General features: G+C 32.7%; 1 long non-coding RNA gene across 1 annotated transcript; it reads left to right on the forward strand.

Moving 5' to 3' along the window:
- Window positions 1-596: 596 nt before the first annotated feature.
- Window positions 597-3,122, forward strand: LOC110904841. The gene is made up of 2 exons (XR_002572792.2): window positions 597-1,044; window positions 2,567-3,122. It is a non-coding gene; the product is annotated as an uncharacterized LOC110904841 (long non-coding RNA).
- Window positions 3,123-24,386: the final 21,264 nt, after the last annotated feature.

Consider the following 24,386-nt stretch of genomic DNA (forward strand, 5'->3'; position numbering starts at 1 on the left):
TAACCAAATAAACTTCCTATTATATCCTAACCCACGATATCAATACTATACTCAATTTAAAGAGAATAAAATGTTAGTTTTTATAATATCATATAAACAAATTATTAATGTATGAAAAAATTTTGGTTGTTAAAAGATGTCGAAGAAGTTGGTCTAGCATATGCTTTAAAAGTTGTAATTATTTAAATGTTTAAACTTATGTAAAATTACCTTTTTGTCCGTTTGATATGTATTATAATATATATATATATATATATATATAGGGCATGGATCTACAGAAAACTTATTTCTACTAAGAAAACCTAGGAAACCCAATCTAGACCATTGATCATGATCATCCAATGGCTCATAAAATTTGAAGCATTTTTGAATTAAATTAAATAGAGTGGTAAAGTCAAAAAGGTACTTCAAGGGCATATGGGTAAAATTACCTATGATATTATGACATTTTATATATTATATTCATATTTATTAGACATTCATGATATGAAAAGGAGAGAGAAACACAATTACCTATAACCAAGATTCCCATTTCTCTCTTTCTCTCTCAGACCTTCATTCTCTCTCTTCTTTATTATTGTCACCATCACCATCATCATTGTTTCTCTTTCTTCTTTCTTCTTTTCTTTGAGAATTCAAAAAAACTTCTGTGCATTCACCACCATCATCATCCCTTCTCTCATCCTCTCTCTTTCTTCATGTTTCAATCACCAAGAACACACACAAGTGTGTGTGAGAGAATCGTTATTGTTAAAACCCCTTCGTGTTCATGAAGAACACCAAGAACACACACACAAGTGTGTGAGAAAGAAGCAGGCCTGAATCATTCGGTTGCATGTGTTTCTAGAGAGAGAAAGTTATTAGAACACCAAGACCAAGAACACACACAAGTGTTTGAGAGAGAAGCATGTCAGAAATCATTTGGTTCATGGGTTTTAGAGAGAGAAAGTTGTTAGAACGCCAAGAACACACACACACACAAGTGTGTGTGAGAGAATCATTTTTGAAGATCTTCATCGTGTTCATCAGACGGGTCTAGATCCGGTTAGTGTTCTACTAATTGCAAGAACACGCTTGATTTTTTTGTTAAAAAGGTTGTCAATAACTTTTTGTGTGCTCAAAGTGTTCTAGTAATGGGTTAATGTTCATGTATTTTGCAGGTTTTTGTTTTTATGTTAAAATGATTTTTAGTTTTTTGATATTTTCAGTTTGTTGACCAATAATTTATGGGTTGGGTTTGTGTTAGGTTTTATAAATTGGATTTGCTTTATTTTGTTTTCTGTTTTTTGTTTAAATTGGGCATCCCAATTATTGGTAGATAATTAGTTTGAAAATCCATAATTGTTACAGTAAAGGTTTCAAAATGTTGTTGGTTAAGTTGTTCTTTTTTTATAATTAGTGTTAAATGTTTCAAATTTTTGCAGGCATAACTAGTTATGTATGTTACATTTCTGCCAGCTAGATTCTAAACTGTTTGTCCTATATGTTGTAACATATGTTACACTTTCGGACAATATATGGTGCATACATTGTGTTACACATTTTGTTTTGATATGAGTGGATATTGAAATGGTGAATGGTAATTGTTGTATCCTCATCTTAGCAAGTACTCTTTTTGTGTTTTTCATTTCTTGGGCAGGATTGGGACTGGGAAGAAACCTAACAAAACATTATGTGTTTACAAATCTATATATTTTTAAATGGGTTGAAATGTTATTTTAAATGGGTTGTTAGTTGAAATGTCTTGCTGGCATAATTAGCTACATATGTTGTAATAAGGTTACACGTGTTACTTATGTTAAAACCAGCCCTTTCTTGGACATAAAAAGGAGCTACACATATGTAACACATGTTTGTAACGTGTGTTACACTGGAGGGTACCTTTGATGTTGTACAGAAGTTACCCTCCAGTGTAACACATGTTACAAACATGTGTTACATATGTTCAACCTCTTTGTTACCAAAAATCGGGGCTGCACATATGTAACACGTGTTACAACAGGTTTTTACCTACTTGCACGTCTCTATTACAAATGGATGAAAAACAGTTTTTTTAAAACATCCACGGTGTAACACTTGTTTATTTGAAAGTTCTTAAAACAACCGTTGTAACACGTGTTATAATCCCATCTTCAATGTAAAGATACATCCAATGTAACACGTGTTACAAAAGGAAATTACCTACTTACACATCTCTATTACGTTGATTTAAACAGTTATTTAAAAACATCCACTTTGCAACACTTGTTTATTTGAAAGTTCTTAAAACAACCGTTGTAACACGTGTTACAACTTTTTTAGTGTTGTGCATTTTCCTTTTTATTATCTCATCTTCAGCTTGAAGATACATCCAATGCAACACGTGTTAGGTTTGTTACGTGTTACAAAAGGTTTTTACTTAATGTAATAGTAAGTTTAAATGTTAAAATGTTTTTTTAAGATTGGCTGTTAAATGTTAAAATATATAAACTTCATAATTTATTCGGAATATCTCGTTTATTTTACAAATAACTCCGGAAATATTACTTGTGTTATTATGTATTTACTATGGCGGTTGTATTTGCAGGAGTGAGGAGAATGACCAGGTCCGTGACGGGTAGGCTGGCTAATAAGCGAAAGCAGAACGATAAAGAAACAGAACGATAACGAAAGAAGGTAGATGGAGAAACCGATGAAGAATGGGAACAAGAAGTCGATGAAGGGCAGGTGGTGGGTACCTTTGACGTTGTACAGAAGTTACCCTCCAGTGTAACACATGTTACAAACATGTGTTACATATGTTCAACCCCTTTGTTACCAAAAATCGGGGCTGCACATATGTAAGACATGTTTGTAACTTATGTTACACTAGAGGGTAACACATGTATGATCATTTTTGGATCATTTGTATATATTTAAGTCTGTATAAACCTACAACATTGATACCCCCAAAAAGGTTACACATGTTACGATAGAATGGGAAATGTGTAGCAACGTTCAATACTGTTGTTTCACTCTATAGTGTGTAACATGTGTGAAATGGCGTTTGTCAGTAAAACATATAACTTGTAAGGTGATACGACTGTATCTTTAAAACATGTTTACCTATAAGTACTTACATGTTACAGGTTGTATCTTTAAAACATGTTTAAACTGGAAACAGGAAACACTTGCAATGTATAAAGCAGAGTTACAGAAGATGTAACATGTGTAAAACTGGAAACACTTGTGTAACATTTTGGTGTAACACATTTTACAGGTTGTATCTTTAAAACATGTTTACCTATAAGTACTTACAAAATATAAAGCAGAGTAGGAACACAACTTTTAAGGATGTTACATACATTGTAGAGAAGATGTTACATGTGCACACACAATTAAGATGTGTAACATCATGACAAGTGTCATGTGTGATCTTTTTTTGTTACCCTAGGGTGCTAAACGTATTACAACGTTCATAACACACGTAAACTTATACTAACATCCGTCCCTATGTCCACAGATGATATAGAACATACTCCACGTTACCATATTTACTAGTATTCTAATGGCACTCAATTGTGGACATCGAATGTCAACGAGCAATATCATCCTATTATTGTTAAATCATACGTCACACTGGAAGAACTTCTTGCCATGTGTAAGGCTTATAACCAAGAAGCTGGGTTCAATGTAAAAAATATACGTTAATGCAGTTTTTTTATCTACTAATAACATTGTTAATAACAAGTCTAGGTACTTATGTAACATGAAGTGTATCGTTTGTCCCTTTAATTTGTTACACTAGTCTCATATACTTATAGTTACATATATTACTTGTTTGTTCATTGATATGACATTTTGGATGATGTAATGTTGTTACATATGTAATTTGCTAAGTTTAAATTGACACCAAAGGGGCTGACATATGTAACACATGTTTATAACATATGTTACAATATGGGTATATATGTAACACATGTATAGAAATCTTACACATATTACATATAGGTGTTACATGTGTTACAACGTCAAGGTTACACATGTTACATATAGTTGTTGCATCAAAAAAAAAAATTGCCTTCACAACAACATCCGTATTCATCCAAATATTGGCATACTAACAATGAAAATAAAAATAAATTTTATATCAATAGTTGTAATGCTTCTAAAATGGTCTTCTAAAAATTGCCTTCACAACAACACCATCGTCACCACGAAAACCTGATGATACGTTGTAATCCTTCCGCGGGTTTCGCTTCTTGATAACCATCTTCATCTTGAACACAAAACATCTTTCCACCTATGAACAAAACAAGTACATCAATATTAAATATTCTATAGTTAAAACTTATTAATCTTCTATGTAACATGTGTAACGTGGCTATACATGTGTTACCTCTCTAGTGTAACACATGTTACAAACATGTGTTACATATGTGCACCCCCCCTTTGTGTCCAAAAAAGGGTTGGGGTATCTATAAGTAACTTGCATAATGTTGTTACTACATATGTAGCTAATTATCCCACAAAAAAAAACACGACTTTTTATTTGTAAAATAAACGAGATATTCCGAATAAATTATGAAGTTTGTACGTTTTAACATTTAACAACCAATCTAAAAAAAAACAATAAGCTGGTCTCATATACTGGGTGTAACACATGTAACACCCTATATACAACATATGTAACCCGCAGTGTAACACGTGTTACAACATATATGACAAACAGTTTAGAAATTTTAGCATTAATCTTCGTAAAAATAACAATATACTCTGTACAAACAATTTAGAAAGTCAACATTAATCTTCGTAAAAAATATCAATATACTCTTCGCATAAATGTAGCTGATAGAAATGTAACATATGTAACAAATTATGCCAGTAAAAAACACGAATTTCTATTTGTAAAACAAAACCGATATCCGATTAAATTATGAACTTTCTAAAGGTAATGAAAATGTAATATCGGAGTGAATTTATTCAAAAAAAACAACTAAAAAACAAAGAAATTTGAAACATACATCGTAAAAATTATGGATTTTCAAACTAATTATCTACCATCAATGGTGATGCTGAATTTAAACAAAACTAGAACACAAATCAAACCAAATCCAATTCATAAACCCTAAAAAAAACCCAGCTCACCCACATCCCCCCCCCCACACACATACACAAAAATCCAACTAAAAGCAATCATTAACTCAAAATCGCTGGACAAACAATTTAGAAATTTAACTTTAATCTTCATAAAAAAATCAATACACTTTGAAGAGAGAAATACAACATACAAAAATTTCTTATAGATCTTGATTTAAAAAATAAAATAAACAAACTAGCTCTGATTTTAAATCTACCAAACGTTATACAAAGTATAAATCTAAACAAATTACATAAATTAACAAAAGTAAGATCTTTAAACCTGTTTCTCTCTCACACACTTGTGCGTGTGTTCTTGGTGTCTAGGTGAACAACATGAAAATTGTTATCTCTCCTTCCAAATCATTAGCTTTCTCTCTCTAAAAAACAGAAACAAAGATGTGATTAAAATGACACCGAGCTTCCTTTTCTTTGAGAGCTTTGATGGTGGCTTCGATCTTCAATGGTGGCTTCGATCTTCAGATTTCAAGGTTGGAAGGGATGGTGGCTTTGATCTTCGATCTTTGAGAGCTTTGATGGTGGCAGAGCATTGATGGTGGCTTCGATCTTCATATTTCAAAGGTTGGAAGGAATGGGGTGAAAGCAATGGAGTTAGGGTTTTGAAGAGAAAGGAATGGGGTATGAAGAAGAAAGAAAGAGATGGATTTTGTATGTATTTTTTTGTTTAAAAAGGGAAGAAATGATGGGTAATAAATGAGTTGATGTGATGGTGAAGAGAGTGAAATGATATCTTGATCAAATGACCAATATGCCCTTTTAACATGTGTTTTAAAAAGATGATGTGGATCAATCTTGGCCACACAATTAAGGTTTGCCAAGTTTTCTTGATTAAATGGGTTTTTCATAGATACTTACACTATATATATATATATATATATATATATATATATATATATATACACGGTAGGGTTCCAGCGTGAACAACCTCCCAAGAGTGAACTGCGTGAATAGTTATGGACCCTTGATTTCCTTTTTAGTTGTTAATGGTAGGATTGCAATTATATAAAAAAATAGATTTAAATCATTATTTTAATAATTGAATTAAGTTACATCTTTCCTAATTTAAATTCATTATCCACATTATGTTTATTTATTAATAAGATAATTATCAAAACAAACAACAAATCACCAGATTTCAATTTAAATTTTTATTTCAGATTTCATCACCAGAATTCAAATTTTGATTTTTAAGATCCACGTAACCTTCATATTTCAACGGTATACACATGTGTACTTGGATATAAATAGAACAGTACACATGTGTACAATAATTAAAAATTCTGAGATATCACAAAAATAGACGATATACACATGTGTACATCGCATTAAAAAGAGGGCAAAATCAGAATACACATGTGTAGATCGCATTTAAACAAATAATTATTTTAATAATTGAATTAAGTTACATCTTTCCTAATCCTTGATTTGATTTGTGAGGGATTTATGCAATCAATTTAAGAGGATAATTGATTACTTGATTTGTGAGAGATTTATGCAATCAATTTAAGATTGAAATTACACATATAGCCTTTTTGTATTTAATTAAATGGAAAAAATTAACCAAATAATTACCATCATGCCACTCACTTTAATCTCAAGATTACAAAAATCAAGGGCCCAGATCAGTTCACGCAGTTCACTCTTAGGATTTTGTTCACGTTTGAACCTAATCATATATATATATATATATATATATATATATATATATATATATATATATATATATATAATAGGAGAAGGTTCAAATGAAAACCAATAGTTAACGCGAAAACTCGAAAACTGACTAAAAAAGCCTATAAAACATACCAATTTTTTTTGATACAAATTTTCGCTATTTTAGGTATATAAAAAAATTTTCAAAAAAAAAAAAAATTTGTAGTGCACACATGTGAATTATTACACATGTGTACGACAATTTTTTTTTTCAAAAAAGTTTTTTTTTATATACAAAAACTAGCGATTTTTAATAAAACAATTGCCAAAAAAAGTTGGTGTGTTTTTTTAGGCTTTTTTAGTTAGTTTTCGAGTTTTCGTGTTAAAAGTGGTTTTCATTTAAACCATCCCCCATATATATATATATATATAGGGTCGGGATTTAGAGAAAACGGTAGAAAGTGTGAGAACAGCGATAACGCTTATGGATCGTCAGATTAAAACAATCTATGGAATAGATTGGTGCGGTGGCGTTTTTCGTAAATAAGACGAATTCTATTAAGTAGACGCGCTTCATTAAGGGTAAAAAGGTCTTTACACTTCTATACCAAAACGCCAACTAATGAATAAAACGCCATTACGGACCAAAACACATCCCTATATAAACAAAAACATCACAGACATAAAAAAAACAAACCCCCCAGAACCTGAAACGCCATATTTTCTACTATATACCATTCATCTTACAAACGCTAAAATCCCCAAAACATCAAACACACCTACTCGAAAAACGACATATTTTACTATATACCAATCACCTTAGAAAACACCAAAACACTCAAACATCAAAGATTCCAAAAAATCGACGTTTCTTTCAGATACTCTATTTCCTCAGTAAAAACGCCAAAAATGGCAAATATCGATTCTTGTATATTCAATATTGTTCTACGCCAAGTTACGGAGAATGCATTCTTCCCTAAGGAAATGTTATTGATGGACCAATAACATTTTGCTGCATGAGATGGACAAATCATAAACAAAAAGTTGCTACGGTCAGACTTATGTCATTTTTTATGTTTTGTTATTGATGAATATTATAATGGCATGAGAAGACGAATGACACTGATGAGTTGTTTGAAGATACATATTCAAACAAAAAACTTATGTCATTTTGTCTTTCCAAACGGCAACAAAAACACAAGCATGACAAAGCCAAACTGCTAGTGAACAAGTTTCAAAGAAGAAAGAGACTGATGACAGTAAAGATTTGGAAGATGAATTGTTTCTATTTTTATTTTTTTAATTTTCTTTTTCTGTTGTTTATTATGTATTTTTCAACTTAGAATAAAAAAATACATTATATTAATAAAACGCCAAACAGTCATAATGCTTGTGAAACGCCATAAATGCAGTAAAACACCAAAAACTCCAAACTATAATAAAAGTAATTTGCAGAATATTATTAAAAGCTAAAATTGGAAAAAAATGCCAAAAACTACTTAAAGCCATTAAAAACGCCAAGCTTGGGAGATGGAAAGTGTATGACCCTAAAAACTCATAAAAAGCTGACAAAAATAGTAAAAATACACAGTAACTGAAAAGACGGCTACTTTATTAATATCATTTATTATAGATAAAATCTCGCCTAAATTATGCGCCAAAAACATCCTATAAGAGAGTCTCTGCATAATAAACTGATCAAAAACCAAAAACAACGCCATATTTCCTAGAAACCATTCACTTTAAAAACGCCAAAAAAATAGTTAAAAAAGCCACAGATGCGGAACCTCGTTTCTTCTATATTGAGTATTGTTCTGGATGAAGTTTCACTAAATGGATTCTTCTCTGAGGTGGGCATCTCTATAAGTTTTTGCTGAATGAGATGGACAAATATTCAAGAAAAAGAGACTGATGACACTGATATGTCATCATGTCACTTTGTTCTTGATGGATATATTGATGACATGAAGGGATCAATACATTAGAGCAGGCGTTGGTCTTCAACATGTCATCAAACAAGTATATATCAACCCACAATAAAGGATGCCACAAAAAAATAAGCATCTTCTAAAGACGGGCGTTATGTAGGAAAATAAGGATCTACATAAGGTATTCAAAAACAAGTTCAAAACGCCAAAAAGGTTAAAGTAGAAGAGGCTGATGACAGTGAAGTTTTGGATGAGAAATTAGATTATAATTTTTAATTTTTTTTCATTTTCTATTACTTGTTATCTAAATCTCTGTTGTTTATTATCTAATTCTCTACTAATAAAAAGAAATTGAGTATAAAACGCAAAAAACTACAAACATCAAAACGCCTAATAGTGTGAAAACTGAGAGAACGGATGCTAGCAAAGCACGATGTTGCTATAAAATGCCATAAACGCCAAACAAAGTATTACCAGAGAAATCAACAGTAATTGACATATGAAATTGAACGAAATAGTAATTGCTAAACAGTAAAATGAAGAGACGGTAACATTATTGTCAAACATTTATTATATTAAAAGCCACTACATGGAAAATTGAATTTATTTATCTTTTCAAAACGCCATAATTGCCTGCCACATTATAGACCTATATCCTACTTGATATAATAAACATCAAAAAATTACTGATGATTTTTACATTATAGGCATGCATCCTGATTTAGAAACAATAAAAACACCAAAACATACTTAAAACGCCAAAATATTTACTATGATCCTGATCTAAAAACAATAAAAACGCCGCGTATTTATCAAACACCAAAAAATGGAAACGGAATGTGACACACGTTTAAAAAATAATATGAAAGGGCAAAAAAGCCCCTCCGCCCTTCTCTATGTTGCGTGACACGTGTTGGGCCAGATGCGTTCTCACCGTTCTCACACTTTTGAGCGTTTTCTCCTGATCTCATTTCATATAGGGTTCATGCAAAACCACCTTTATTGCGAGAACCGCGAGAATCAATGTGAATACAACAAAATAAACCAACTACACCACCAAAAACCTAAAAAAACCCAACCCTAACCCCCTACCCCCCCCCCCCCCCCACCCAAGCTAAATGCTAAAAATTAACCATAAAGTTAAACCCCAAAAAATTTTAAAAAATCTTAAAAACACAAAAAATGTTTTTTTTAAACCGCTAATTTTAGTATCAAAAAAAAAATTTAATTTTTTTATTAACGAAAAGTAGCGATTTTTTCAAAAAATATATATAAAAAAATTTTGTGTGTTTTTTTAGATTTTTAAGTATTTTTTGTTGTGTTTACATTGGTTGTCGCGGTTCTCACAATAAAAGGGTGGTTCCTAACAGATTCTTCTCCTATACATATGTGTGTGTATGTGTATAGGTAGAAGTTGGCTACAAAGTCTATTTTTCTACAAAGTGTTGGAAGTGTTCTTGTGGTGACATGTCACATATAGTGAATTTTAACACGTATAAAGGTAATTCAATAATTAAGTTGTTTCTGAAAGATATTTTTCTAAAACAATAAAATGAGGTTTTTAAGGAAACTCTCTATAATTTAACAATTCAAAAGTGTCAGTTACATAGTTACGAATCACGCATCCTTTGATTATCTTTCTTCACGATTTTTTTGTTTGTTTCAATGAAATTCTACGGATTAAACAAAAAAATGTCGATGTTTAATTCTTAACGAATTCTTGACGTTGTGTTTTACCCGTTACAAGTCCATTCACAATGTGTTATAGCTTTCATTTTTGCATGTAAATAAATCGTACATGAATAATTTCTTGGCGATGTATTTTATCAATTACAATCCTTCATGAACAATTTCTTGACGATGTACTTTATAAATTACAAATTCATTCACAATGTGTTATAGGAGTTTATGTTTAACGAATGTATTTGTGTAATTATTAACGTTGTGTTCCATTAGATATTGGTTTCATCACCGATGTGTTCAGTTATGATGCATGAATGACATGTCTTTGTTTTTTCTTGATGTTGTGTTTTATGATTTTTGGGTTTCTTCATGATGTGTTATATTGTATAACAAACAATACGCAAAACACATTATAACTGGTAATTCAAACTATAAAACACATTGCAATATAAAACACACCATAACTGGTAAAATAAATCAACTAGTTAAAACAAAATTTTTTAGTATATGTAACAATATGGTACTCTTATTAAAAATAAAAAAAAAACGTTCGTTATTATGGTGTAATTTTTTTAAATTAAATTACGTAGAAAAAAGCTATCGACGTTTTAAAAAGACGGGGGAAGTTACGTGTGAGTTGCATGTGGGTTCCTAAATCTAATGCACACTAAATTTACTTTTATACCCTTAATCTAAGAAATCTATCAATTTAATTAAAACAAATATTACAATTTTACCACTTATTTAATATCATCCATCAATTATTCTAATCTAATGATCATGATCACTTCTCACACTTTAAAAAGAACACACTTTATAGAGGAACCATGGCCATATATATTGTATATATATATATATGTAATAATATGTTTTCAAGTGTTCTTTAGACCCTAACTTAATTATATAACTAAATAACTATCATCTCTATAATTTTTATGTATCCACACATATATAGGTATCATCTATCATGGTTTAGAGTGTCCTTTATAATTTTTACGTACCTTCATATATGTAGGTATTATTTTCCTTTCTGAACGTTTTGTGTATCTTTATGTGTTGGTGTGTTGTTTCTGTGTTTTAGAGTTCCTACGTGTAAGGTATACTATTAAGGGGGTAAGGGGTGGTCGTCACTCACTCATAACTTCCAATTAAGTTCCGCCACGTCATCGAGCTTTATTCCATCACTGGTGATGGATTTTAGTGGTAATGTCCATCACTCACAACACCCAACAATAAACCCTCACATTCCCTCACATTCTTCCATTCTTCACGTTGTGATATTCTTAACGCGTTATCAATTTTACGCGTGAAAAAACTGAGTGGTGGTGGTGTTTGGGATTCTTCCACGCGTTATATGTTTCCATCACGGAAATGTCCACCGCCCCAGGTATAGTGCTTTCTTAGAATTTTTGTGTAGCTACATATATGTACGTATGCAAATATAGATGTTTGTACACTTGTAGGTAACAAAAAGTAGAAGTTTACATATTCTCACATTCAAACTATTAAAAAGTTTAATATAATTTTTCAAATTAAACATAACTAGTGGGTTCTCAGGCGCTACACAACGGGAATACGATTTGAATCTATTCAGTACGTTATGGTATCAACACTTACTATAGCAACCGAAAGAGAAAACCCTAAAACTAAAGTCGTGATGCGGTTCGGATTTTACATCGATCTTAAATCCATAAAAACCAATACGAGTTTCGAAATATCAATATCGACGATGTTGGTCGGATGCGGTTCGGTTCGTCATGGTATCGACACTCATATACCTTACGATACCAAAATAGTACTCACTTTGGATACAACTTCATTTTCAAAAAAAAAAAAAAAAAAAAATTATACCGGAACATCAAGAAAAAAAAATAAACAAAGCTTTGTGTTGAACTTTAAAATAAATTAACAAACACAATCAATTAGAAAAAATTGAATAACAGACATTACGTGACACATGAACATTTTATTCTTCAAACGACTAGTTGATGTGAAAAAGAGCGCCATATGATACAAATCATTTTTAAGTGGAGAGCTTTAAGAACCTCATAAGCACATGTATTTATATCGTGTAATATATAGGCAAATAGTTAATTGTGTAACCACACAACCACACTCTTTTTCTCTCCCACTATATCTTCACCACACCAAGGGCAAGTGTTGATACAGCTATCATACTTCATTACTTATGAACTTGCCTCAATTGTTAGAAAGGATCTCAACCTTATGTTCATGACTTTCGATATGATATTAGTTGTGGAGCTCATAAGATATAGACCAAAATGTATTAATGAGTTAACGCGTTACAAACAACCTGAGGATATTTACCCGACTCTAAACCTAAAATCGATACCAAAGTTTTGAATTCCAAGATTTTCTTGAATTTTTCTCTCTTTTACTTTAGTTTAGTTTGCCCTTGTACATTATGTGAATAAGTGATGTCATGAATTCACACGTTTAATTTAGTTTTTGTTATATCTGTTTGACTGTTTCGATATTAGTTTTCCAAAACTAATACTTGTTTTATGTGTTTAAATAAAAACAACTTTGTTCATCAAAACTAGTTATTTAATGTCATATTATGGCCAAAGAGAATCAGTGTAAACACATTGTATTAAGTTGTTAGAAGTAACTTTTTTCAACCTTTTAAATACAGAAGATGTTTGAACATTAGAAAACTCATATCATTTCATACCTAGAATGTGACCATATTTCTAACCTCTTGATTGAGACGTCACACGGGTTTAGTTAGTTGTTTACCTAATTAAATTATGTCTAAATTGCCTCAAAATAACACTAAAAGTCATGATTTCGTGTCATTATGCAATAACACAATTAATCGATATTTAAACTATCTTAAAGAACAAAGTCGGTGGGTTTCCGCCACCGACACCCCAATTTTCAATCTTTGTCACAACCAACCCTTTACTTTGGATTTCCACACCAACACCCTCATCTTACAAACTTTACCACCATCACCACCCCATGCTTTACTTTTTCACCATCACCCTCTCAATTTTTACGTATTTTCCTTCTACTTTTATACTTTGCCTTTTTTAGACTTTGGAAATTTTTACCTTTGCACCATTGCTCCATTTTTACACCCGCTCAACTTTAAAAAAAAAAAATACAATTTTAACCCCTAGACTACAACTCATACTTTCGCAAATGCCATTGCGTTATGTTTTACGAAATGTGTTAGGCATTGTGTTTTACACTTAGTATCTACCTTCATGTTTTACACTTTTTTTATAATTGTCTTTTACGCATTGTGCTTTACACTTTTTTTAATTGCCTTTTACACATTATATTGTACGAATCGTATGTTATCTTATTACACGTTTTTACTTGTCGTGCGCTGTCACAACACGCGGCATGCAAAATACTAGTTGTTCCTGATACAATAATAAAAATAAAGCTTTTAAATAATTCCTAACCAACTAAAAAAGTGGTACTATACATCTGCCAGTGAATCCTATGTTGTAATCAACCCGCATATTCCACAATCCAAATCAGTCGAAATTGTCTGCACATGACCATTGATTGGTCAAAGTCTTTGAATATATTTATCAAATAAAAACAAATAACAATTCAAGATTTTTTTTCAACGCAGCTGCTATTCACATTTTCTAGTATATCTTCCAAATCAAGTAGGAATCTCCATCGCAAGAAATAATGGTTATATATACTCACTAAATGCGAATGCGATAATATGATAATGATATATACTTATTATATGCCCATCACTAGTTAATTACTTGTTATCATTTAAGCGTCATATTATGATCTCTTATCTTATTCAACTTCATGTTATACCTATTGCTCTTCCCTTACTCTTTTTTTTTTTTTTACTTTTATTTTATTGCAATTAGTACTAATACATATATAAGATTAATTAATAGTTGTACTAATATCTCTTCAAAATTCTCATCGATGAATGCCGTTTTCATTTAGAGATAAATCACCCAACCTTTTTATGACGGATTCGGAATTTTATTCTAGTGGGTTCCTTTTGGTAAATTTCCTTTACTTTTCACTATTTTTTCTAAATTCTATAAGGTTCTTACTAATTTTTTTTCAAACGTATTGGGTTCCTGGGAACCAACAAATGTGGGCTAGATCCGTCCCTGCAACCTTTATATTCAGAATTATGTTATTGTTGTGAAACTAGCTTAATAGCACAATTATAAAAGAACAATAGAGATAAAAACTATAATATTTCATGAGATGTATATTACAAGAGATATAAAAGACTATATATAATTGAGAAAAACTTGTGAAACAAGCCTAATATATTTTTAGGTATTGGTAACCACATTAATAATAAATATATTCATAACAGTCCCCCTTAGTTATCAACAAAATACGCTTGATGTTGGCTCGTTAAAAATCTTGATAGGAAAACCCGGTGGGACAAAACCATAACTAAGGGGAAAAAGAGTGCAGTGTGTAATGCGTATTATCTCCCCTTGGTACTTCTGTATCAGGTATGTTGTCTCATTAAAAACCTTACTAAAAAAACCAAATGGGACAAAACTTAGTTAAGGGAAAAAGAGTGCAACTTGAATAAAGCCCCCCTCATTTTAATATGTATCCTTTGAATGACGTGTGTCCATCTTCCTCAAAAGTTGTTCAAAGCTTTTGTATATAATCTTCATATAAGTCTTCCAGTGCTTCTTCTTGTAAATAAATATCATAAGATCCACAACTTTGTTTTGTTACATTCCCCACATTTACAAAAATAACCAAACTTGTTGATGGGTTAGTAAAATATGAATCCATATCTTTCGTACCATAAGGGTATAGAAAATATATGTTTTACGCATTACACTATCTCCTCATTGTACATGAGTTATATATTGCCGATGAATATAATAACATATGTTCCTGTATAACTAGCAAGATATATTAATACAATTTGTATGGAACTATGGTACTTCAGGACCAAGGATTTTTGCTTCTTTGATAGAAGATGACAAAAGTCATTTTTTCTGTATCAAATAGTTGGACATCATTAAATGTACTTACACTATAAGCTTTGTCCATATGAAAATGTCCACCATTTTCTAGATGTATTATGATTGATGGATATTAATATAAATGTATGTTCTACATTTAAGCCATAAATTTGCAATATCATATTTCATTTGCAAATTCTTGTTTCAATATTTGAGCTCATTTTTTTCTTCCGGAGATTCAACGATATTATCAACATATATTGTAATACTTATAAACCTGATATTGTTCTTTTAATGAAAACAAATGGACCAACTTCACCATATTTATTTCTCGTTTCTGAGCTCACTAGTTAGTCGATTATACCACATTTGATTTGACTATTTTAGTCCATACGTATTTTGTCAACTTCATATAGTACCTTCTTGAGGCTTTTGGCATTATCAATACATGAGGGAATTCTTTCCATTTTATCCAAATATGTTTGTGTGTTCATTCTTCAAGAGTTTTACTACATAAGCTTTCTCATTTAACACATAGATTTCTATATCATATGCAAAACTGATGTGTGTAAAATGCAACATATAAATTACATCAATTAAGGCATAAAACTAACCCTTTTTTAGTACTAATGTTGGAAAAAGTGTGTGCTTTTGTCTTCCTTTTGTATTTTCAGGACTAAATGAGCGTAAATGAACAAAAGGAACAAATATGCAGCAAAATCTAACATAAATACAAGAAAAGGAATAAACGTGGCCTGCCCGACCCCTTGACAGCATCTTCCCAAGCAAAAACAAGAGAACAGAAGGCTGACCACGGCCCCGTGCCCAGCGGACACGGGGGCGCGGCCAGTTGTGTGCAGAAAGGACAAAACTATAGAAGCTTCTCTTCCCGACACGGGGGCGTGCCCAGCTCAACACGGGCCATGGTCAACGCTAAGATTCGTATAATCCAAGCAAATCTTGATAGTACAGATACGCTTCTGCACACGGGGCCGTGCCCAGCGGACACAGGGGGCGTGGGGAGCTAATGCAGACAAATTGCAATTAATGAAGAAAGAGAATAAGGATGGACACAGGGCCGTGTCCGGGCGTCTGTGAAGGCTATAGATAGAGGTGCTTGGTTCACTTCAAAGGCATCCCTTGGCAAACCACCTCTCTCCCACTTCACCCACATTCCACCACCACTACAACCCACATCCACCACCATCATCCATCATCCATCATAGAGTGTGTGTAGTAGTCTCGGGATCCAAGATTGATAGTAAGAGTTCTTGACAATCAAAGGCCATGTTTGCCTAAGTCTCTTACATCACTTGGTGAAGACAAGCATTTAGTGTAATACTTTTGATTTTTAATCTTTTCGCACTTTTTATTTGGTTTTGTATTAATGACTTTAATAACTAGTTTCTTATGTTGAAGGTGAAATTTCCTTATCATTTTTCCGTGGTGTCTTGGCATTATTTTACTGTCTATATAAGATAAAAGATTTTCACCATTCATATCTCTATGGTCTATATAGAGATATGTTGGCTACCTGGTCAGGGGTTAAGGGAATGGTTTGGTAAGGTTATTGCCTTGTTCAGTGTATAGATCCTGCAAGGACCTGGGTCAAGCTTACTAGGACCTCCTTCAATACCCACTGGTATTGGATGACGGGGGTACGAATGGATTGATCCCCTCATATGTAAACTACTATTAATACATTAACCCGGCTACTTGGGATTGTATCCCTGCTGACTCAAACCACTTAGCCGAGGGTAACGTCACCTTCAAAAGAGGGACCTACCACATTACGCATTAATAACTTAATTAATTATCTTTCAATATTCTGACCCTTTAGGATTGTATCCTTACTAACTCAAACTACTGGGTTGAGGGTAACGTCACCTTCAAAAAAGGGGCCTATACTATAACTAAGATAATCTCTTAAAAAGTGCAAAAGTGCGGAAATCATCAAATGTTACACTAAAGGCGAGTCGGATCCAAGTGATTTATCTTGTCTATCTGTTTTTATTTTATTTTATTTTTCAACATTTTTAGTTTTTATTTTCATGTTTAAAACCTTTCCTAACACTTTGATTTGATTAGACGTTGAGGATAAACCGGTACTAAAAGCTCTTGTGTCCTTGGACGGCCCCGGTATCTTACCAACGCTATACTACGCTCACGATGGGTGCACTTGCCCATATGTGTGTTTAGTGTTAGTAAAATATCGTGTTTTATAAATTTAAAACTTGACTAAAGTGTTAAAAAGGACTAAAAATATAACTAAAAATATATCATGCTACGCACGCATCAAAAACTGACATGAACACTTGCTTTTATCTCCAAAATCCATATTGTACCATGCGTATACACTATTTATCGAGATATCACAATAACTGGGTACAAGTTTTCTATGTATGTTTCTTGGTGCACAAGTATTGCATTGTTAAGATGTTTCAATTAACCTTTCAAGCACTTGCTTTAGAAACTCATCAGGAGTTCCAGTAATATCCAACATGTAAAATAATCATAACCTATTCAATTCAAATATGTATAAATGATCATATTTTTCTCGAGAACTGACTTTACATGACTTATATAATTTAATCCTTCGGGACGTTCATGTAAACTTTCAGTATCAAGTGATACATAACATTTATAAGACGCATATCAATTCTCTCTTTGTATTACCATACTAATAAAATATTGGAAAGTCAATGCATCCACCACTGGAGAATACGTCTCCTCATAATCAATCATAGGTCTTTGCGAAATTCTTATGCCACCAATTTTTCCTTATCTCACTCACTTTGCTTTTCACATAATTCGCATAAAAGACTCGTTTAGATCCAACATATTTTACAACTTCAGTTGTATAGACTGTTGGTTCAAAGACTTTCCATGTCATTAGAGAATTCAACTTTGCTTTAGTTGCGTCTTTCCATTTTGGCCAATCATTTCTATGTTTACGTTCATAGGCAGATCTCAAATCTTGATCCTCATCATTTAACCATTTCAAGCGCTACATTATATACAAAAGTATAATGACGTCGATTTTATTTCGATTCCATACATATCTTAGACATGATACAACTTATCGAGATCTCTTTATTTTCAGGTACCTGAGGTTCTTCTTACACCATCATGTCTACTGTCTCTTCAAGAGATCTTATTACTATAACCTCAACTTGGCCATCTTAATTACTTGCTCCAATTTTTGAGGAATTTTATGATTGGAATCAACTAGTCTACCACGCTTTAGGCGTGCAATAGACTCGTTACAAAATATGTGGTTGTCCTCTTGGGACACAAATATGACTGGAGCATAAGCAGTTGATGATGTGACTTACTTAGTCACTCTATTTAGGTCAGTGAACTTGTCTGGTAATTTGTTCTTTAATATTAGTAAATGAATTATCCTTTGAACTTTTGGTTCACTGTTTATAGTCTGAGGATCAAGATGACATGTAATTCATTCCACTTTTCACTTTCCAACTACGTGTTATCGCCCCCTAATGTTGGAAACATTCATTCACTAAAGTGAAAACCAATGAGTCGTAAGCAAATTTCTTACCAATGGCTTTAAGTATTTAATCATAGACAATTATTTTTTACCCAACATATATTCTCAACCCTTTTAGAGGTCCCAACATTATGTTAGTGGTGGATCAATATTATATATACCGCACAACCAAAATCATAGAAGGGACGTATTTTGTTCCTGACCAAAAACCAACTATAACAGGGGAAATATGATGACATATTAGCTTGATGTGAATTAATGTTATGCATGTACCCAAATACAAATATGAACTGTTGCACTTATGATCATTGGTTTTGCAATCAATTGTGAACGTTTAGTGATTGTCTCAACAAAGCAATTCTTGTATAAAACATAAGTTATATGTAGTTCAACATTTATTCCAATATCATTAATAATTTGGGAATTGAATTCATCATTATTACCAAAATAAATATATCAATTTGGATTAATATGCTTGCTATCATATTAGCTAAGCCACAATCACACAAATTTCAGGTTGTGGATTTGATAACCATTTAAACGATGTATCGATTTAAAAACACTAAATGGTATCATGTTTGGATATACGTATCTTTTCATTATTCCAGAATATTTAGGGATTCACACCCTATCTTGGTTGGTAAATAACTAATTTCTTCTTAAGAGCAAAGAGATCTTTAGTTGTCAGGAAGAATCTTCCAGTTCTTCATTGTGTTTCACATCATCATTGATTCAGTGTGGTCTAACCGGTCATGCCAATCAAATATCATGATCCATAAACTTCTAGTTTTTGATCGTAGATGTATTACTTGCACGTATGTAATACAAAAGTAAGACATGAGAGAGATATCATTTGAAACTATCATGTTATATCACTATCATTATTTTCACATATTATTCGCACATTATCACTCCCGTATATTGCCACTTCTAGTGGTTGATCTCATTATGCCTATCATTACAATATTAATAGTCGGTCTCACTATTAACTTGGCTATCTTACATTTTATGATAGTTCGACCTCATTACAAGTTTCACACAACATTTTCAATGATAGTTATACAATCACATTCACTTCAGTGAATGGAGTAGAACCAACAAAGTTTCATGGTTCCATAATATTGCGACTTTAGCATATTTGAGATATGACAAATGGAAATTGTTTGATCTGATTTTTCCTTGTAAACAATCTTCTCTTTACATAATACGAATAGAGAAATAACTAAATGTTCGAGTCATGGAAGATTTATCGATTAAATATCGACTTTTTATAACTTGATAATGAGATTCAGGGAGTATGACACTTCAAGTGTCATATCTAAGCATATATATAATAATAAACCAACTTTGGTTTAGTTTTTCTATTTAATACTATACGTATAATAAATAATATTATACAAAATATGAGATATATGTAGGAACGTTTGACGACCTGACGAGTCGATCAGAAGAGCGCTTAGACAGAATCAGAGGCGGAATTCATTGATTCGGTCTTCGTAAAGCTTGATTTCACAATTTAACTTCTTGTTTATTGATAATCTGACAGTTTACACGTTCCAGAAACAAATCGGCAGGGCTTCGCCGTTACACGCACAAGACACACACTCAGATCCGCTCCAATGACCACTATATATAGGCTACATGGTTCGCTTATATGGCATGACCATATAAGCGAACCTCATATGATCTTATGAGCGGACCTCCAACTCATGTTCATATGAGCGAACCTTATATATAAGTGACAAATGAGCGGACCTATCAAGAACCACATAAGCGAACCTATGTTATTGACATATAAGCGGACCTACCTAAACTTATGTGTTTCTTGATTTCCGATCACTCTATAATCAGCCCTAACCTAAGACTCGAACTAAGATGTAGTCGACAGATAACTGCACCAACAGACTCCCCCTTGAATGTTGACGGAATCTTCAGTGAGAGTCTTCAACATGACATTATCGATTTCGATCAGTCTTCTTCAGGAACTCTGCCTGGGATCATATGCCTGGATCCTTCTCTGGCTATAACTTTCATCAGACTTTCCCTTATCATCATGCTAGAATTGTCGTCTGGGATTTGTTACCACCATTGAAATCATCTCCTGGCTTTATCTCATCAAACCTCTTCTCAGGTTCTGATGTATCTCCTGGCTTTCCGTAGCAACAGGATCAGAAACCTGCACAACTCAAACAATCTATCACAAACAAACACAATTGTAATTCAACTTAATGAATTAACTAATCATTTAAGAATATTCAAGAATTTTTCACATTTAACAATTTATTAACATTCCAAAATCTGATTAATCATTTCAAATCATTTTAACCAAAACAACTATTCATCTTGTTTAGCCTTTGAGATTTTGAATTTCAGCTCTCTAACATCAGTTGTCGAAAATCTTTTTGGATTTTTCAAATATGAAACACAAATTCAATAACATCAATTAAAATGTAAAAATGAAATATGTACAAACATATTTTTGTGAGTTCGTGCAAGAGGATCATATCAGCTGTTTGACTAAACACTAGCACCGTTAAGCTGTTATTTCATTTTAAGCTTTTAAACAGTTCGCGTTGATTGTCGATATATTGATCCACTTAAATTCACATAAAATGTTCAACCTGTTCGGGATACAGATTTAGTGTTTTAGAACTTAAACATCTACATGTGTCCCACCTCAGTATATACTCCCGTATCCAGACCCCAGTATTCAGTCTTACAGGTGAGTATACCACAGCTGATATCTGTTAAGGGGTTATGTGTGAGGGCCGTGAGAGCTCAGGTCGATACTTCCATATACGCAGAGAGATGACGGCTTCGACTTTAAGGTGGGTCCCCTTTAGAGGATCTTTTATTACAACAGCAAAGATTATCAATTTTATTGTTTAATCAGATTGCTGAGGGCGAGCTTGTATTTCAAAGCTTTTTGCAGAAAGTATTATCCGGGGACTAGGTCAGTACTTCCATACAGCAGAAGTCCCGGGATAATACCCCAGATATCACTGAGCATAAAGACCTAGTATCTCAGAATACGGGACCCTTCAAACAGGATTTCAGGGGTTACCTATATATCCTGGAGGTGTTCCCCACGTAGACGTAAGTGAAATTTATGTTTATATCCCAAACTGATCTACTAATTCTGTAAAAACCTACCGACACATCTTTAGCGAGACTGCTTAATTACATTTATACATTACAAATCTTTAGCGTACTGTGCCAGTCTAGCTGATGTACTATCATTTCCTCTTTTATGCAACCAAAAACTCATTTTTAATTTTTTGATGTTTTTGACATTTTCAAATTTTCTAATTTTTTAAAATTTTACTCCCCCTAAAATCAAAATATGTTTCAATTTTGATTTTCTGGGAAAATTTGAAACGATCTGTACAAAATTTGACAACTTGATGAGAATCGCATCAATTCTCCATCCACATGGCGTAAACAATCAGAACTCCCCCTCTCAACAAACTATTTTCCCATTGTGATCTCAAAACACTTAAGTTTGTTTTAATCAAAATGGTTCTTCCGGAAAACTTAGTTTGTTTACCAATCATTTGTAGATACTGGGGATCAAATCATGTAGTTAACTCAAGTTCAATTTAATGACCTTGATTAACCACTTGTAGGATTGATCTGATTCAAAATCTGAACCACTTGAATCAATCACAAACAAACCTTTTACCTTTTGAATGAATGACGTTACCGAATACGAATTTTAGAAAGATGCCGATTCATGCTCCACGCTTACCAACCTGGGAGCTCCGGCAAGTCAGGTTTTTCTATTTAAACAGATTCACCCAAGCCTGACGGTCCTTGGGTGATTTCGAATTCTTATTCAACAATGGTGGAAAATTTGCATCATCCATTGTTAAACCAGAATTCTCCTTTTTTACCTCAACCAATGGCTCCTCTGGCTTTGACGAACCAGACTCATTGCCTGCAGGTGGATTGTCTGACTTTGATGAGTCAGATTCATCGCCGACACGTGGCTCCTTTGTTTCCAAAGAAACAAATTCATCGTCAGGGAGTGAAAACTTCACTTTCTTTGTTTTGTTAATCTTTTGATTAACCTCTTTCTCTTTCTTCAAAATCCCTTTTTCTTTTGTCCTCGGATTTGTATCTGATGAATTCGTCTTGCATGACTTTGCATCCGAGGGAGTTGATTCATCAGAACTTTTATTCTTTCCAACGGATGAACCCGAGGACAAAATCTTCTCGAGATACTCTCTCGCCTTCTTACTCTTTTTCCTTAGTCTGTCTTTCTGCCCCTGTGAAAGTTTAACTTTCTTTTCTTGAATTGTCTGATCTTAAACTTTAGGTTTTAGAACCTTCTGTTCATGGAGCTTGACTTTGACTGGAATCTTTGCCGATTTCTGAGAATTAACCCTCAATCTTTCATTCAATCTCCTTGGGCAATCTCTGGCAATGTGACATTTGATCTGACAATTGTAGCATCTTCTGGTCTCATAACTCCAATTCCGGCAGTTAACAGCAATGTGTCCTTGATAACCACATCGGTAACACACTCTGTTATCGTACCGTATACCACCTTCACACCAAACGCTCAGATCATAGCATTGTCTGGCTTGGTGATATTCCTTCCTCATGTTTACTGGATTTTGCTTTTGAGCACTGTGGTCCAACCTGCACCACTTATTACCAACATTTTTTGAATTTTCATTTTTTACATTTTGTAATTTTTCATTGCGATTGGATGATCGATCTGATGAACTTTTATTATCTTTTTGTTTTTGTTCCACTTTCTTCTTCAAAGGTTTTTGCTTAGAGCATTCTCCCTTTTCAGTCGATTGTAAAATAGTTTTCTGAAATTTTTCTTTCAATTTCAAAAACAATTTTTGTTTTTCTATTTTTTCATTTACATCATCAGATTTTTCATCGCAATCCTCAACTTTGACATTGTCAAAGTTTGTGACATCGTCACTTATTGGAACAGAGTTGATTGGTTTTGGACAAGGAAAATTCAACTTGTCAGATGAAGTCACAAAACCTTTCAACTTCTTTTCAAGTTCATCAATCTTGATTCTTGAATTCTCAGCTTCTTTTTCAAGCTGAGAAATTCATTCAAGATGAGACTTGATAGATTTTTCATTCTCATTCTTCATGTTTTCAAGAACAGATTTTTCATTTTCCAAAACTTTTATTTGTTCTTGAAATTTTGTCTCATTAGCTTTCAAATTTTTGTTCTCAAGTTTTATCCAGAAATCGTCATTTTCTGATGATTTCTGTTTGTTTTCAAAAACCTTTACATTTTCTTTCAAACCTTTGTTTTCAAATGTCAAACTGTTCAAGTTACTTAACAGTTTGTCATTTTCAGCTTTCAGTTTCTCACAATTGTCTTTCAGAACAAAAATCTGCTTATCATCAGCCTGCTTCTCATCTTCTAACTTTTTGACTTCCGATGTCAAACATTCCGCATCCTTCAAGAGTTTGTCATTGTTAGTCTTAAAGTCGTCACATTTAGAGCATATTGATGCAGAACTTGAAGATTCATTCTTCACAGATTCTTCAAATTTCCTT

Source organism: Helianthus annuus, chromosome 2 (assembly GCF_002127325.2).
Source record: "Helianthus annuus cultivar XRQ/B chromosome 2, HanXRQr2.0-SUNRISE, whole genome shotgun sequence".
NCBI lineage: Eukaryota > Viridiplantae > Streptophyta > Magnoliopsida > Asterales > Asteraceae > Helianthus > Helianthus annuus.